The sequence below is a fragment of the Canis lupus genome, assembly GCF_048164855.1.
Source record: "Canis lupus baileyi chromosome 16 unlocalized genomic scaffold, mCanLup2.hap1 SUPER_16_unloc_1, whole genome shotgun sequence".
NCBI classification, from domain to species: Eukaryota; Metazoa; Chordata; class Mammalia; order Carnivora; family Canidae; genus Canis; species Canis lupus.
Window position 1 is genome coordinate 2,096,427 of NW_027326424.1, and position 12,676 is coordinate 2,109,102.

The following is a 12,676-nucleotide window of genomic DNA, read 5'->3' on the forward strand; positions in this document are numbered from 1 at the left end:
AGTAAAAACTAATGCATCTGGTCTGCCAGGATTGAGAAAGACTTTACTAAGGAATTTATGAGTGAATCAGTTATGATGGCTATTTTAAACTCAACATTCAATATTTCCTACTTTTATGAAATATAAAAAGGTTACCTTGCAATAAATCTAAAGAATGTTTGGATACATTTATTTATGATTTTTCTTAACTTCACACATTTCATATACACAAAGTCCTAAATAATCTCTCCTTACCTGTTGTACAACAGGGTTCACCTTTGGTCATAACTGTCATTTGTCTTTTGAAATACATAGTTAATGTCTTAATATTTATTATATATAGACTTTAGAAACTGACCTACCACTTTTAAAGAAATAAGTTTAAAAGTATATTAAATATATAATCTAAAATTTGATTTAAACTTTAGAATTTTGTTGTATTTCTTCTTCTGGTGTATAGATGGTTTCCATGGAGCAAATTTAGGAAGCTTTTTAAATAGAATGATATTATTAGATTTTATCAACAAATTTATTTTTTCCTTTCATTAACTTCATCTAACACTTTAATCTCCAGAAAATACTGTGGATGAATTTCCAATGATGCATCCCAGCTGTTGAATATATTTCTATCTTGTTCTTGATAAAAACTCTAATATGGAGAGAGATAGAGAACATTGTATCACAGGTAGATTTTTTGGTTCGTTTACTAGTATACTTGCTTATCTTGCCTGAAATAGTTCCATCAGCCATGATCCCATGGATGACTCTAAAATTTGATATATTTATACTCATGCTATGATATTCTTGTTTTCAGTCCTAGCCTACAATGTCAGATGCCAAAGTTAGACTGAGTCCTCCACTGTGGCTACTGTTTACAGCCAAGGTGGGGTGACTAGAAGTCAGCAATGATCCACACAGGTCCGCCTGCACTGATTCTGTACAGTTCTGGATACTGTGCTAAGGAGTTTCAAGCTTAATATTATATATAGTTCAAGGCAAAAGAAATGAATAAAAAGCTCATAAAGCTTTCTATGTAGAAGCTTCTGAACTACAGGAGCAATAAGATTGTGCTTGTGGGGAACAACATAACCTTTCCTTTATCAGTGCAATAAGATGATCTGGACCTACATAGGAGGAAAAATCCTGTAGCAGTCACCTTTCCTTCCCCTACTGTTTCCAAGGAAGAGAAGGCTTATATTACTCTCATCAATTCCTGATCTAATATCCTGATCCTGCTGAATTCTTGACCCCAACTCTGTATCTTTGCATCTAAAATGATTGTCCTAGGGGCGCCTTGGTGGCTCAGTTGGTTAAGTATCCAACTCTTGGTTTCAGTTCAGATCATGACCTCAGTGTCATTGGATAGGGGTGGGCATCAGGCTCTATGCGCAACAGGGAGTCTGCCTGAGGATGCTGTCCCTTTGCTCCTTCCGCATCCCTCATCTCTGTCTCTCTCTCTCTCTCTCTCAAATAAGTAAATACATCTTTAAAAATGAAAAAAAAAAAAAAGGTGACTGTCCTTTCCTTTGTGTTGCTGTGTTCCTCACTGGAAACTACTCAAATTCCAAGCCATTAATGTGCGTCTGACATTTACTGAAGGCTTTGAAAACTGAGCAGATCATTTGAACAGCAACTTGGAATTGAATATTATACACCACTATTCTATAAAAATCAATCAGTCTTGCCTCCAGAGGAATTTTCTCTTGGCCCTATCTCTCCATTTTCTTGGGACTGGCTTTCAACCCAAGTCAATGTTGCTATCTTTTCAAGTTGCCATCCTCCAACACTGAATGCCTCTAATTTCTTAAGCAGAGCCATTGAACTCTTTACCCATTATCCCTTCCCCAAATTACAGCTAAGTGCTCTTTACGTATCCAATATTGCATTAAAAGGCTTGGGTAAGCAAAGCCCATCCATTTAGAGTCTCCAATCTCTAGGAGAACAAATTGAACAAATTTACTACATATATAGGGAAATGTAATATTTGCTAGAGATGGTTTTGCAGATTAGTTTGTAAAGGATGGGCTCTTCGATAAGTAGCAATTAGACAAGTGACTATATGTATGGAAAAAATTAAAATCTCTTCTTTAGAGCACATGCAAGCATCAATTCATGGTGAATCAAATTCTTAAAAGAGAAAGATTAATATTTTACATTCTTAGGAGACTGCATAGAAGATTATTTCTGTGACCTTGGTGTCTGGAAACAATTCACAAGTAAGACGTAGAAAAAGTATCCTATTTGAGGCCTCTTGTTCATTAAAAAGAAAAAAGAAAGAAAGAAGCCATTCTTATGAAGCTAGAGAAGGTATTTGTCACACACATAGTTGACAAGATTGGTACCCATGATAATGCAAAAAACTCCTAACCCAATCTGAATGTAGGTGAAAAAAATGAATAGGCATTTCACTGAATGAAAACACAACTGGGCAATTAAACTATGAAAAGATGTTCAACCTCATAAGTAATAAGAGGAATGTAAATTAAGACTCCAATAATATAAACACTTTACCTTAATTACATTGACAATATTAAAAAGGCGGCAATATAAAGTATCTGTAAAGATGTAAGACTATTAGAATTCATACACTACTGGGTAAGAGTGTATATTGGCACAGACAATTTGGAAACTATTTTTTTTTATGTTCGTGTAAAATGCACAGATAACAGGTCATGGGGAAATTTGCACATCTGTACCGTAGGCATGCATGAACATGTTTACATAACCACGTTGTCTGCAATAGCAGAGGACCAAAAAAAAAAATAAATAATAGAAGGAACTCTAACTGCAGACATCAACCTGGATGAATCCCATGCATTGCATTTAATGCAAAAAACAGTATCAAAAGACCCCCTACCATGCAATACAATTTTTATAAGGATTAAAAAAAAAGCACAATTAAACAATATTTATTTACATGCAGACATAGATGAAATACATACATACCTGAATACAGTGTTAAAAGGCTAGGGGATTTATTTTTTTTTTATTTTTTTTATTTTTTTGGCTAGGGGATTTAGAAACAAGCCTTGAGGGGTACCTGGGTGGCTCAGCGGTTGAGCGTCTGCCTTTGGCCCAGGGCATGATCCTGGAGTATTGGGATCGAGTCCTGCATCGGGCTCCCTGCAGGGAGGCTGCTTCTCCCTCTGCCTGTGTCTCTGCCTCTCTCTTTGTGCCTCTCATCAATAAATAAATAAAATCTTAAAAAAGAAAAAGAAAGAAAGAAAGAAAGAAAGAAAGAAAGAAAGAAAGAAAGAAAGAAAGAAAGAAAAGAAACAAGCCTTGAGGGTAAGCACAGAAGAATATGCCAGGAGTTGCTATTGCCATGGGAACTAGTCTTTTTTTTTTTTTTTTTTTGAAACTAGTCTTTTCCAAAATGAGTGGTAACGTTACCCTCTTTGTTCACTGTTATGTTTAATATCCACATTTATGTTATATATTTCAGTCTGAGAATTATTCTTTCTCTAGGTTCCCAAAGAACGCTATACTCCTTACAGCACATCAGGGGGGAAGGGAGCCTCTTGACATAATTTAATATTGTCCTAGTCTTAAAACCCACATCTCCTAGCATAGATCTTATTCTTTATGGTTACAATTTGTTTGTTAAATAAACTAATGATGAGAAAAGTGAAGGTAGCAAGAAAATCCTATTGGGAGATCATTTCTAAATAAAGAAAATGTAACCACACTGTTTTATTATTATAATTTCTAGTTTTACTGGATTATTCTTGCTTTCTCTAAGACAAAATAATAGATTATAAAGCACTTAGCCATAACTATAAGGAGATGATAAAGTAAACATTAAAGCATAATTTTTAAAGTTTCATGTAAAGCAATAGTATTGCTGTGTCCTATGAAACGATTAAAAAAAGATTTCTAGCTATGTTATGCTCATTCTGTGTTTAAAAATGAAACAGGTTATTTTGTCTCTAAAAAAACTCTCACTTAGGAAAAATTAATTGAAGTTCAACTTATCCAATATGTTTGTTCTTAGACTTGTTCCTGTTGGCTTGAAATCATCCTTCTTCAGCAGTGAAAAATTAAGAATTAAATTTGGTCAGTGCCTTGGATTATATCTCAGGAACATGGAAGACAACAGTGCAGACATACTTACTTTACACAGGGAAGAGGGGCATGGATTCACTCAAAAACCAGCTTTCAGGATATAATTCCTAGTATGTATTTCATGAGATGGGGGGTAGAGCTGATGAACCTACATGATTATCCAGAAAAGAAAAAAAAACAGAAAAAAATTCAAAATTGTGAGGAAATATGGATGAAAACATCTAGGCTACCTTGAAAGATGAATTTGTAATGGGAAATGTGTGTCATTGAAAGGATAGAAAGTAGTCCCTTTCTTTCCATAATAGAGATAACTAGATGTTAACTGCTAGGTTTAGCAAAGCTCTTGGAGAAAACCAAATGTAAAACTGTGTCTTCCTCCTTAATTGTAATAACTGCACCACCATCTAAAGTCTTCTTAGTGGAGTATATCTCTGCTATATTTAACCAGGATCTTATAATTTTCTTCTGAAACAAAGAAAGACTACATTATAGCAGTGGTTAAAAAGCAAGGATTCTGGACTAAACCTTCCATTTGACTTTTTGCTCCCTGCATCACTACCTATGCAATCTTGGGCAAGTTACATAACTTCTTTAAGCCTCTCTTTCATCATCTGTCAAACTGCACAGACGATGTGCCATAACACTGCTTGACACAGATGTTACAATAAGCAGTATTATGATATTCAGCCAATACTTGCAGTAACATTACCAACTCCTCTGAAATTTTAGTGAATCTGTTAACCAAAAACCCCTTAATTTCTTGTATAGTTAGGAAATCATAGTAAGCAATTAAATTTAATTGTTGATCATGATTCAGCAAGTATTTGTTGAGGATCTTCTATAAGTCAGAATAAAATCTGATAAACATGAATAAAATCTGATAATGTGCAGTTTCCTATAGTTCAAGTCAATAGAACCTATTTAGTGCTGAATTTTGACACAAAAATATTGTTTTTCATTAGAAATGAAATTTTCTTAAAAAAATATTTTATTTATTTATTCATGAAAGACAGAGAGAGAGAGAGGCAGAGGGAGAAGCAGGCTCCATGCAGGGAGCCCGACTTGGGACTTGATCCCAGGTCTCCAGGATCACACCCTGGGCTGAAGGCAGTGCTAAACTGCTGAGCCACCTGGGCTGCCCAGAAGTGAAATTTTCTTAAGGAGAGTTTTATACCATGTTTATGGGAAAAGATTAAAAGAAAAACTCTAGGGGCACCTGACTGGCTCAGTCAGTGGAGCGTGCAACATCTGATCTCAAGGTTGTGAGTTCAAGCCCCACATTGGGTGTAGAAGCTACTTAAAAAACAAGAAAAGAAAAACTAAAAATACCATGATTCATCTATGAGTCATTGTTTAGTGAATTATCAATCTTTTTTTTTTAAGATTTTATTTATTCATGAGAGACACAGAGAGAAAGGCAGAGACACAGGCAGAGGGAAAGCAGGCTCCATGCAGGGAACCTGACTTGGGACTCGATCCCAGGTCTCCAGGATCATGCCCTGGGCTGAAGGCAGCACTAAACCGCTGAGCCACCCGGGCTGCCTTGTATATCCATCTTTAAATCAGAAATCACCTTTAGAGAGGATCCCTGGGTGGCTCAGAGGTTCAGTGTCTGCCTTCGGGCCAGGGAGTGATCCTGGGGTCCTGGGATCGAGTCTCACATCGGGCTCCCTGCATGGAGCCTGCTTCTCCCTCTGTCTGTGTCTCTGCCTCTCTCTTTGTGTCTCTCATGAATAAATAAATAAAGTCTTAAAAAAAATCACCTTTAGAGAGGTTTCCTTCCATTTTCATAATTGGTAGTACTAGACATTTGGGGATGTTTTAAGGAAGTCTCTTCATTTGTTTCTTATCTTGAGCAATGGCTTTTAAACTCCTTAATATGGGATAGGTCTAGATCTGCCTTCCACTCTAATAATTTATTTAACAATCACTTCGAGAAAGCTCTAACATTCCAAATCCAAACTGAACTTGTGTTACTTCTATAGCCATGATGTATTTACTTCCACGTCATTCACTCTGTTTGAATTGCAGCTGGGCTTACCTATACATTTGTGAACACTTGGATTTTATATTTCTCTTTATCATGATGTTTTGTTTTGCTATGCTTTTTATCTTCTTGTCTATTTTTGTATTCTATCGTCACAATTATCATCAATGTTGCCATTATTTATCTTTATATTTCTCCAGGTAACCAACCAGCTCTAAAAAGCTGAGTTCATGTCCTATTCATTTTATATATTCAGACCTTATCTCAGTCTCTTGCCTATAAGAGATGCACAATAAATATTAATGAAACTAAATTAGAATAGTGTTTGAAGATTCTTCAAAATTAAATCGATTTAGAATTTGCATAAAAGGCAATTTTATGACCAATTGACTGGTGATTAATTGATTACTTCATTAATTGGTTCAACAAATATTTAGTGATTAGCTATTTGCAAAGCATTCTGACATTTGTAAGGCAGAGGAGTCCTTTTTTCATGGAGTTTCTATTGTAATGTAAACAAATAAATAAAAATATCAGGTAATTCCAGGCTGTGATAAGAAATAAGAAAAGAATAAACAGGGCTGGGGGTAGGAGATGACAACATTATAAAAGGTGATGGGGAAGCCCTCTGAGGAAAAGAGATCTTAGCTGAGACTTTAGTGTTGAAAATAGTGAAGGTCAGAAACAACAGACTTCAACTCCAGAACAGCTGAGAAGAGGGCCTGAAGTGGGACTACTAAACCTAGAATTGAACAAAAAGAAAAAATCAATGGTGCTAGACTAGAGTAGAAGGAAACAAAGTTCCAAGCAAGGAAGTCAAAGAAATTAGTAGAAGGAGATCATGAAGAATGATCCATATCAGAGTTTGGATTTTATTCTAAGTGCAGGGGGATGCCTTTCAGGTTTTAGGGGAACAATCTGATTATATCTTCGAAAATATATTTGGTTGCTATGTAGAGAAAGCATTGTAGGAAGGCAAAGGTAGGGCAAAATAAAGAATCAAGAAATGAAGCTAGTTCAGGATAGGGGCACTGGAGATGGACAAAAGTAGAGGAATATGTAATATTCCTGGGCAGGGGACGGATCAGATGTGAGGGGTAAAAGAACAAGAAAAACCAAGAATGGTTTGGGGCTGAAACTATTAGATGATAATAGCATTAACCAAAATGGAGAATACTTGAAGAATAGCCCCAAATGACTATCAAAACTTCCTTTTTTGACATATTAAATTTGGGATTTTTGTTAACACAGGAGAGATGTCAAAACAGACTTCAAGGGGAAAAGTCAGTCCTCTAAATAGTCATTTGGGAGTTGTCTTCCTCTAAATGCCATTTAAAGGCAAAAGATTGGATGAAATTGTGTGTGTACAATCTTTTTACTACCCAGTACTTTAAGATCCTAGAACCTGCACTTATTTTATTGGTAAGTTAGCAAATTATTCTGCAATTCAGTAATAGTTATTGAATGCTTACCATATGCCAGATACCGGTGAAATAACAGTGAATAAGACAAAATCTTCTATCTTCAAAGTGCTTAGATTATCTTGAGGAAGTTAGTAAGGAAATAAATAACCAAATATAAAAAATAATGCCTATAGAAATAATAATAATAATGCCTGCACGCTCAAGAAAGTGAGAAGGGTTAGAGAATGCCACAGCAAGCTTTCTAGATAGGGTGATCAGGAAAGTCCTGATGTACAAAGACATAGATCACAGATATTTCTAATGGTCTATATTTATCTCTAGTACAAGATCCTCTAACTACTCAGCAAAAGAAAAGATAACGTCATGCTCATATCTTAGATTATTACCAAAAAGTTGGCTTTTGCTGGAGTTATCAGTGGCATATTTGACACATTTTGTCTTAATATGAGGTCAGTTCATCAGTAGACTTTGATAAAGGCTAACAACAGTAGCAGATAATTTTACATATATATGAATTAAGGTTCACCCTGTGGAATAATCCTTTATTAACTGATGATCTCTCCTTCTTATGAATTTTTGTTTTACCCATATTCCTTCCAAGACTAACCATTATAGTTTACATAGTACTTATTTATGTGCATTTATAAGCTTTCTTCTTATATTATAATCTTCACAAAAAAAGAATCCATGTCTAAACCATACTATATCCCTAAGACATCTAGATATCACCTAACACATAGTAACTATTCAGTAAATGAATTAACTATTAAATTATGAGAGGTCTTTAAGTAGCCGATTATATTTTAATTTTATTTTTAATTCTTTTAAACAGAGTTATACAGAGGGTTACCATTGTTTGAAAAAAAACGTTTTTTTTTTACAACTTTTAGTCTATGTTAATTGATAGTAATATTAACCATCAATAAAGAAGAAGTATCCCAAAAAAAATTCTGAATAAAGATTCTTGAGGAATTAGGGGGCTGGGAGTTTGACTAAGGCTCCCCTGGGGAGCTTTACTTAGACTTTCCAACTCCTCTCCTCTCCTACTAGCAAAAGAAAAGATGGATATTAATATATGCACTTGGAAAGAGCTACACCACTTCACCCCATTGAGCTCCTTTACTTTCCTGAGCCACCATTAATAGAAATATTCCCTATCATTGAAGTAAAGAATGTTCGAGAAACTCTATTGTAAATTATGTCCAAACTACTGATTTATTTTTGCAGAGTTATCAGTAGTTCCAGGTGGCAGTTTAATAAACAGTAGTACTATGACAAATAAGCTGAATGAATTATAGAAAACTATCACTGCCAAAGAAGAATGTCTTAGAGCCTAGTAATTGGTCAAGTGCTTTTTACCATGTTCTCTTGGTAACATCAATGTTATCTTCACAAGATAAACCATTCCTAGAGCAATAAACATTATCTGTTAAAATTAAAAGCTGATAAATTGGAAACCAACAGAGTGCAGCCAACTGTGAGCGTGAAGACAGCTACACTATTTGCATTCTATATTTCTCATAAAGACTTGCTGGACGCCCACACATCTGACATGATTAGAACACATGAACAGTGTATTAAAAAATGCAGTGGATTAAGCCTAAGAAATGATGTGGAAGTAAAACTAAATTTTGTCCATTTTGAAAAAGTAATATTTGTTCACAGCTTGTCTCCAATTTTTTTTCCAGATTGTATGGTTAATAGTGCATTTGTTCTTTCTTCAAACTTTTTCCTTTTCATGGTCTGATTGACATTACTTCCCCATGTTCACTGGGGCATAGTATTGCAAATGAAAACACATAGTGGTACCTGTCAAAATGGCATATTGTATTAAAGATCATTGTTTTCCAGAACTTCAAAAGCCTAAAAAGTACTGAATGTTAAATAATATTTGTTGTTAACAATTCGGTGATATTCGCATCGTTCATAACACGGAGGATTTTACCTGAAATTTTACTTGCGGAAGTATCTTTGCCAAGTTTTGTTGCTTTTCCATAATCTCTTTCTATGTCTCATTTTCCACACTGCCCTCCTGTACACCCTCAAATGAGGTCACCCTCCACTCTGACCTGATCCATTCTTAAATGTCAGCTAAAATGCTTTACCAACTTAGTTTTTTTCCTGTATGGACATTGTACGTATTGCAGTGTGAGGAGTCATAACCAAAGAATAGGTCAGCAATAGGCTCTGGGAAAGATATTTACACTCTGTACGTAAAAAAAATGTTGATCAAAGATTTTTCTATTTGTTTCCTCTGACATGTCATATTAGTATGATATTTTTCTCCAGATATTCACAGTGATTTCCCATATGGGTAGTTGACAGAAATAGGCCTTATGTTTTATTTTGCATCCTTTAAAAGTTATACTGTTACTTTTTCTCTTACAGCCTTTAAATCCTTAGGGGATTGTTCAACAGTATATTAGAATGATTTAAAAACTGAAATAACTTTATATCATCTTAAAGCCATAGGTTGAGAAGGGATATTAATTATTATGCTATGTGTCTATAACTGAACTCCTCTCCCTCACAATTTATTAAAATGATAGAACTACCATTGTTTCTTTCTTTTTTTTTTTTTAAGATTTTATTTATTTATTCATGAGAGACTCAGAGAGAGAGAGAGAGACACAGATACAAACAAAGGGAGAAACAGGCTCCATTCAGGGAGCCCGATGTGGGACTCGATCTCGGGTCTCCAGGATCAGGCTCTGGGCTGAAGGCAGCGCTAAACCGCCGAGCCACCTGGGCTGCCCTGTTCCTTTCTTTAAAATGGAGATAAATCTTGGTAACAGAGAGAGGTTCAGATCCTGACCCAGAGCAACCAGAATTATTTCAGCAGGTGGCCCAGTAAATTAGTAATTTGTAAAATTCAAATATTAAACTACTGCTTTCTTATTGTGTTCACAAGATAGTGATCATTTGACTTTCCCAGACTCACTCTTGATAGAAATCTCTTCTCTTAGGAAATGGGAGGTGATGCTCCTGAGATAATTTTATGCCAGACTTCAGTTTATGGTTAAAACACTTGAGTTTCCAGGGAAATAGATGTTTCTTGCTAGTGAAGATACAGAGAGGCACCTTAGATATTCTACTAAGCTCTATACTCTAAAGCAGGGAAAACTAAAACTCAGACCATTTTTTAAAATTTATTTTCTTAACTGAAGAATTGGTTTCAAATTTTTTACCCACTAGCATTTTCTCCTTTCTTGGTGATACCATCTATATTTTTTTCCTCCTTTGCTCATCATAGGTACTACATGTATGTGGTCTATTGCAGAATGGATTGTAGAAGGCTTATTGTTTTTATATGTTTATTTTTATTGAGCTATAATTTGTATACTATAAGTCCATTCCTTTAGAGTGTGCAATCCAGGGGTTTTACTATATTTACAATGTTGTGCAACCATCACCAGTTTCTAATTCCAGAATGTCATCATCATCCTCGAAACAAATCCTGAACCCATTAACAGTCACTTGTCATTCCATCCACTCCTCTATCCTGGAAATCACAAATCTACTTTAAATATGAGTTTGACTGTTGTAGACTTTCCATGTAAATGAAGTCATATGCTATGTGGCTATTTGTGACTGTTTCTTTCTATCAGCTTTTCATTAAATGTTTTCAAGATTCATCCGTGTTATAGCACATATCAGTGCTTTAATCTCTTTTACAATTGAATTGTATCCTGTTGTAGTAATAATACACTCTATCTTCTTTATACATTCGTCAGTTGACTGATTGAATCATCAGATGATTCATCATTCAGGTTGTTTTCACCTTTTTGGCTATTATGAATCATGCTGCTGTGAGAATTCATGTGCAAATTTTTGTGGACATATGTGTTCTATTCTCTTGGGTATATACCAAGGAGCGAATAGATGGATTGTTCTTCTACACTAGTTTTAAATGGAAAACTAACCAAATTATCTTTCAATATTTATATAATTATTTGAAAAGTATAATGAACTCATCATTTCATTAGAGAGACAATAGCCCCTTGAGTCACCTCTTCAGGATATGTGAATAGGCACCTGAAAAACTTATTTCCAACCTGTTTCACTTGTAAAGACAGAAAATATTTTGAAATTAGATCAGTGTGTGATTGTATGTCTGTGTGTAGATTTTCTTTTAGTCCTTTCAATCACCTTATGTATATATATATATATTTTTTCATGTATCTGTGGTCATTGTTAACCAGGAAGAAAATGATCAAAGATCAAGTGTAAGACAAGAAAGTTACCTGAAAATCTGTATCTCTTACATGGGAAAAAAAAATTAAAAAAAGAAAAAACTCACCCATAGAGGGATACCTGGGTGGGCTCAATCATTTAAGTGTCTGCCTGCAGCTCAGGTCATGATCCCAGGGATCTGGGATCAAGCTCTGCATGGCTCCCTGCTGAACGAGGAGCCTGCTTTTCCCTTTCCTGCTCCTCTTGCTTGTGTTCCTGCTCTCCACTGTCAAATACATAAATAAAATCTTTAAAATAAAAAGAAAAACACACATAGAAATAGCCATTCAAAGACAACATTAGATTGCTGTGTATTAAACTGTTTTCTTTATGCTATAGATTTTAGTCCTTAAAACAAAACTGGAAAATCACCTAAGAAGGGTAGAATAATAAATTATCTTTCTTTAATTACAGTACATACAAATATAATAAATTAATGTTTCCAAAGAATATTTAATAACATACAAATCACATATTATCATATTGATATATTGATATTGAATATAACAGAGCATCACACTCTATAAAGATGAAATTGTGTAGCAGCATTTTCCCAATTTTATAAAATATAAGTATATATGCAAACAACATAAATATTTCAAAATGTTAAGTAGTTATCCTTAGTAGCTTTTACATTCTCCAGTGTGCTTTAGTTTTCTAAATTTTAACAATTTCTAAAATGTATACAATTATTATGAATCACAGATATAATTAGAAAAAACTATATTTTTTAAAGATTTTTTAAATTTATTTATGAGAGATTCAGAAAGACAGAGAGAGGCAGAGTCATAGGCAGAGGGAGAAGCAGACTCCCTATCGGGAGCCTGATGTGGGACTCAATCCCAGGACCCCGGAATCACGCTCTGAGCCAAAGGCAGACACTCAACCACTGAGCCACTCAGGCGTCCCAAAAACTACAACTTAAATTGATCCTTTTTTGCGTGTTGTCAGAATAGTCAACTTAGCAAAACCCGTGTCATTTTCATGA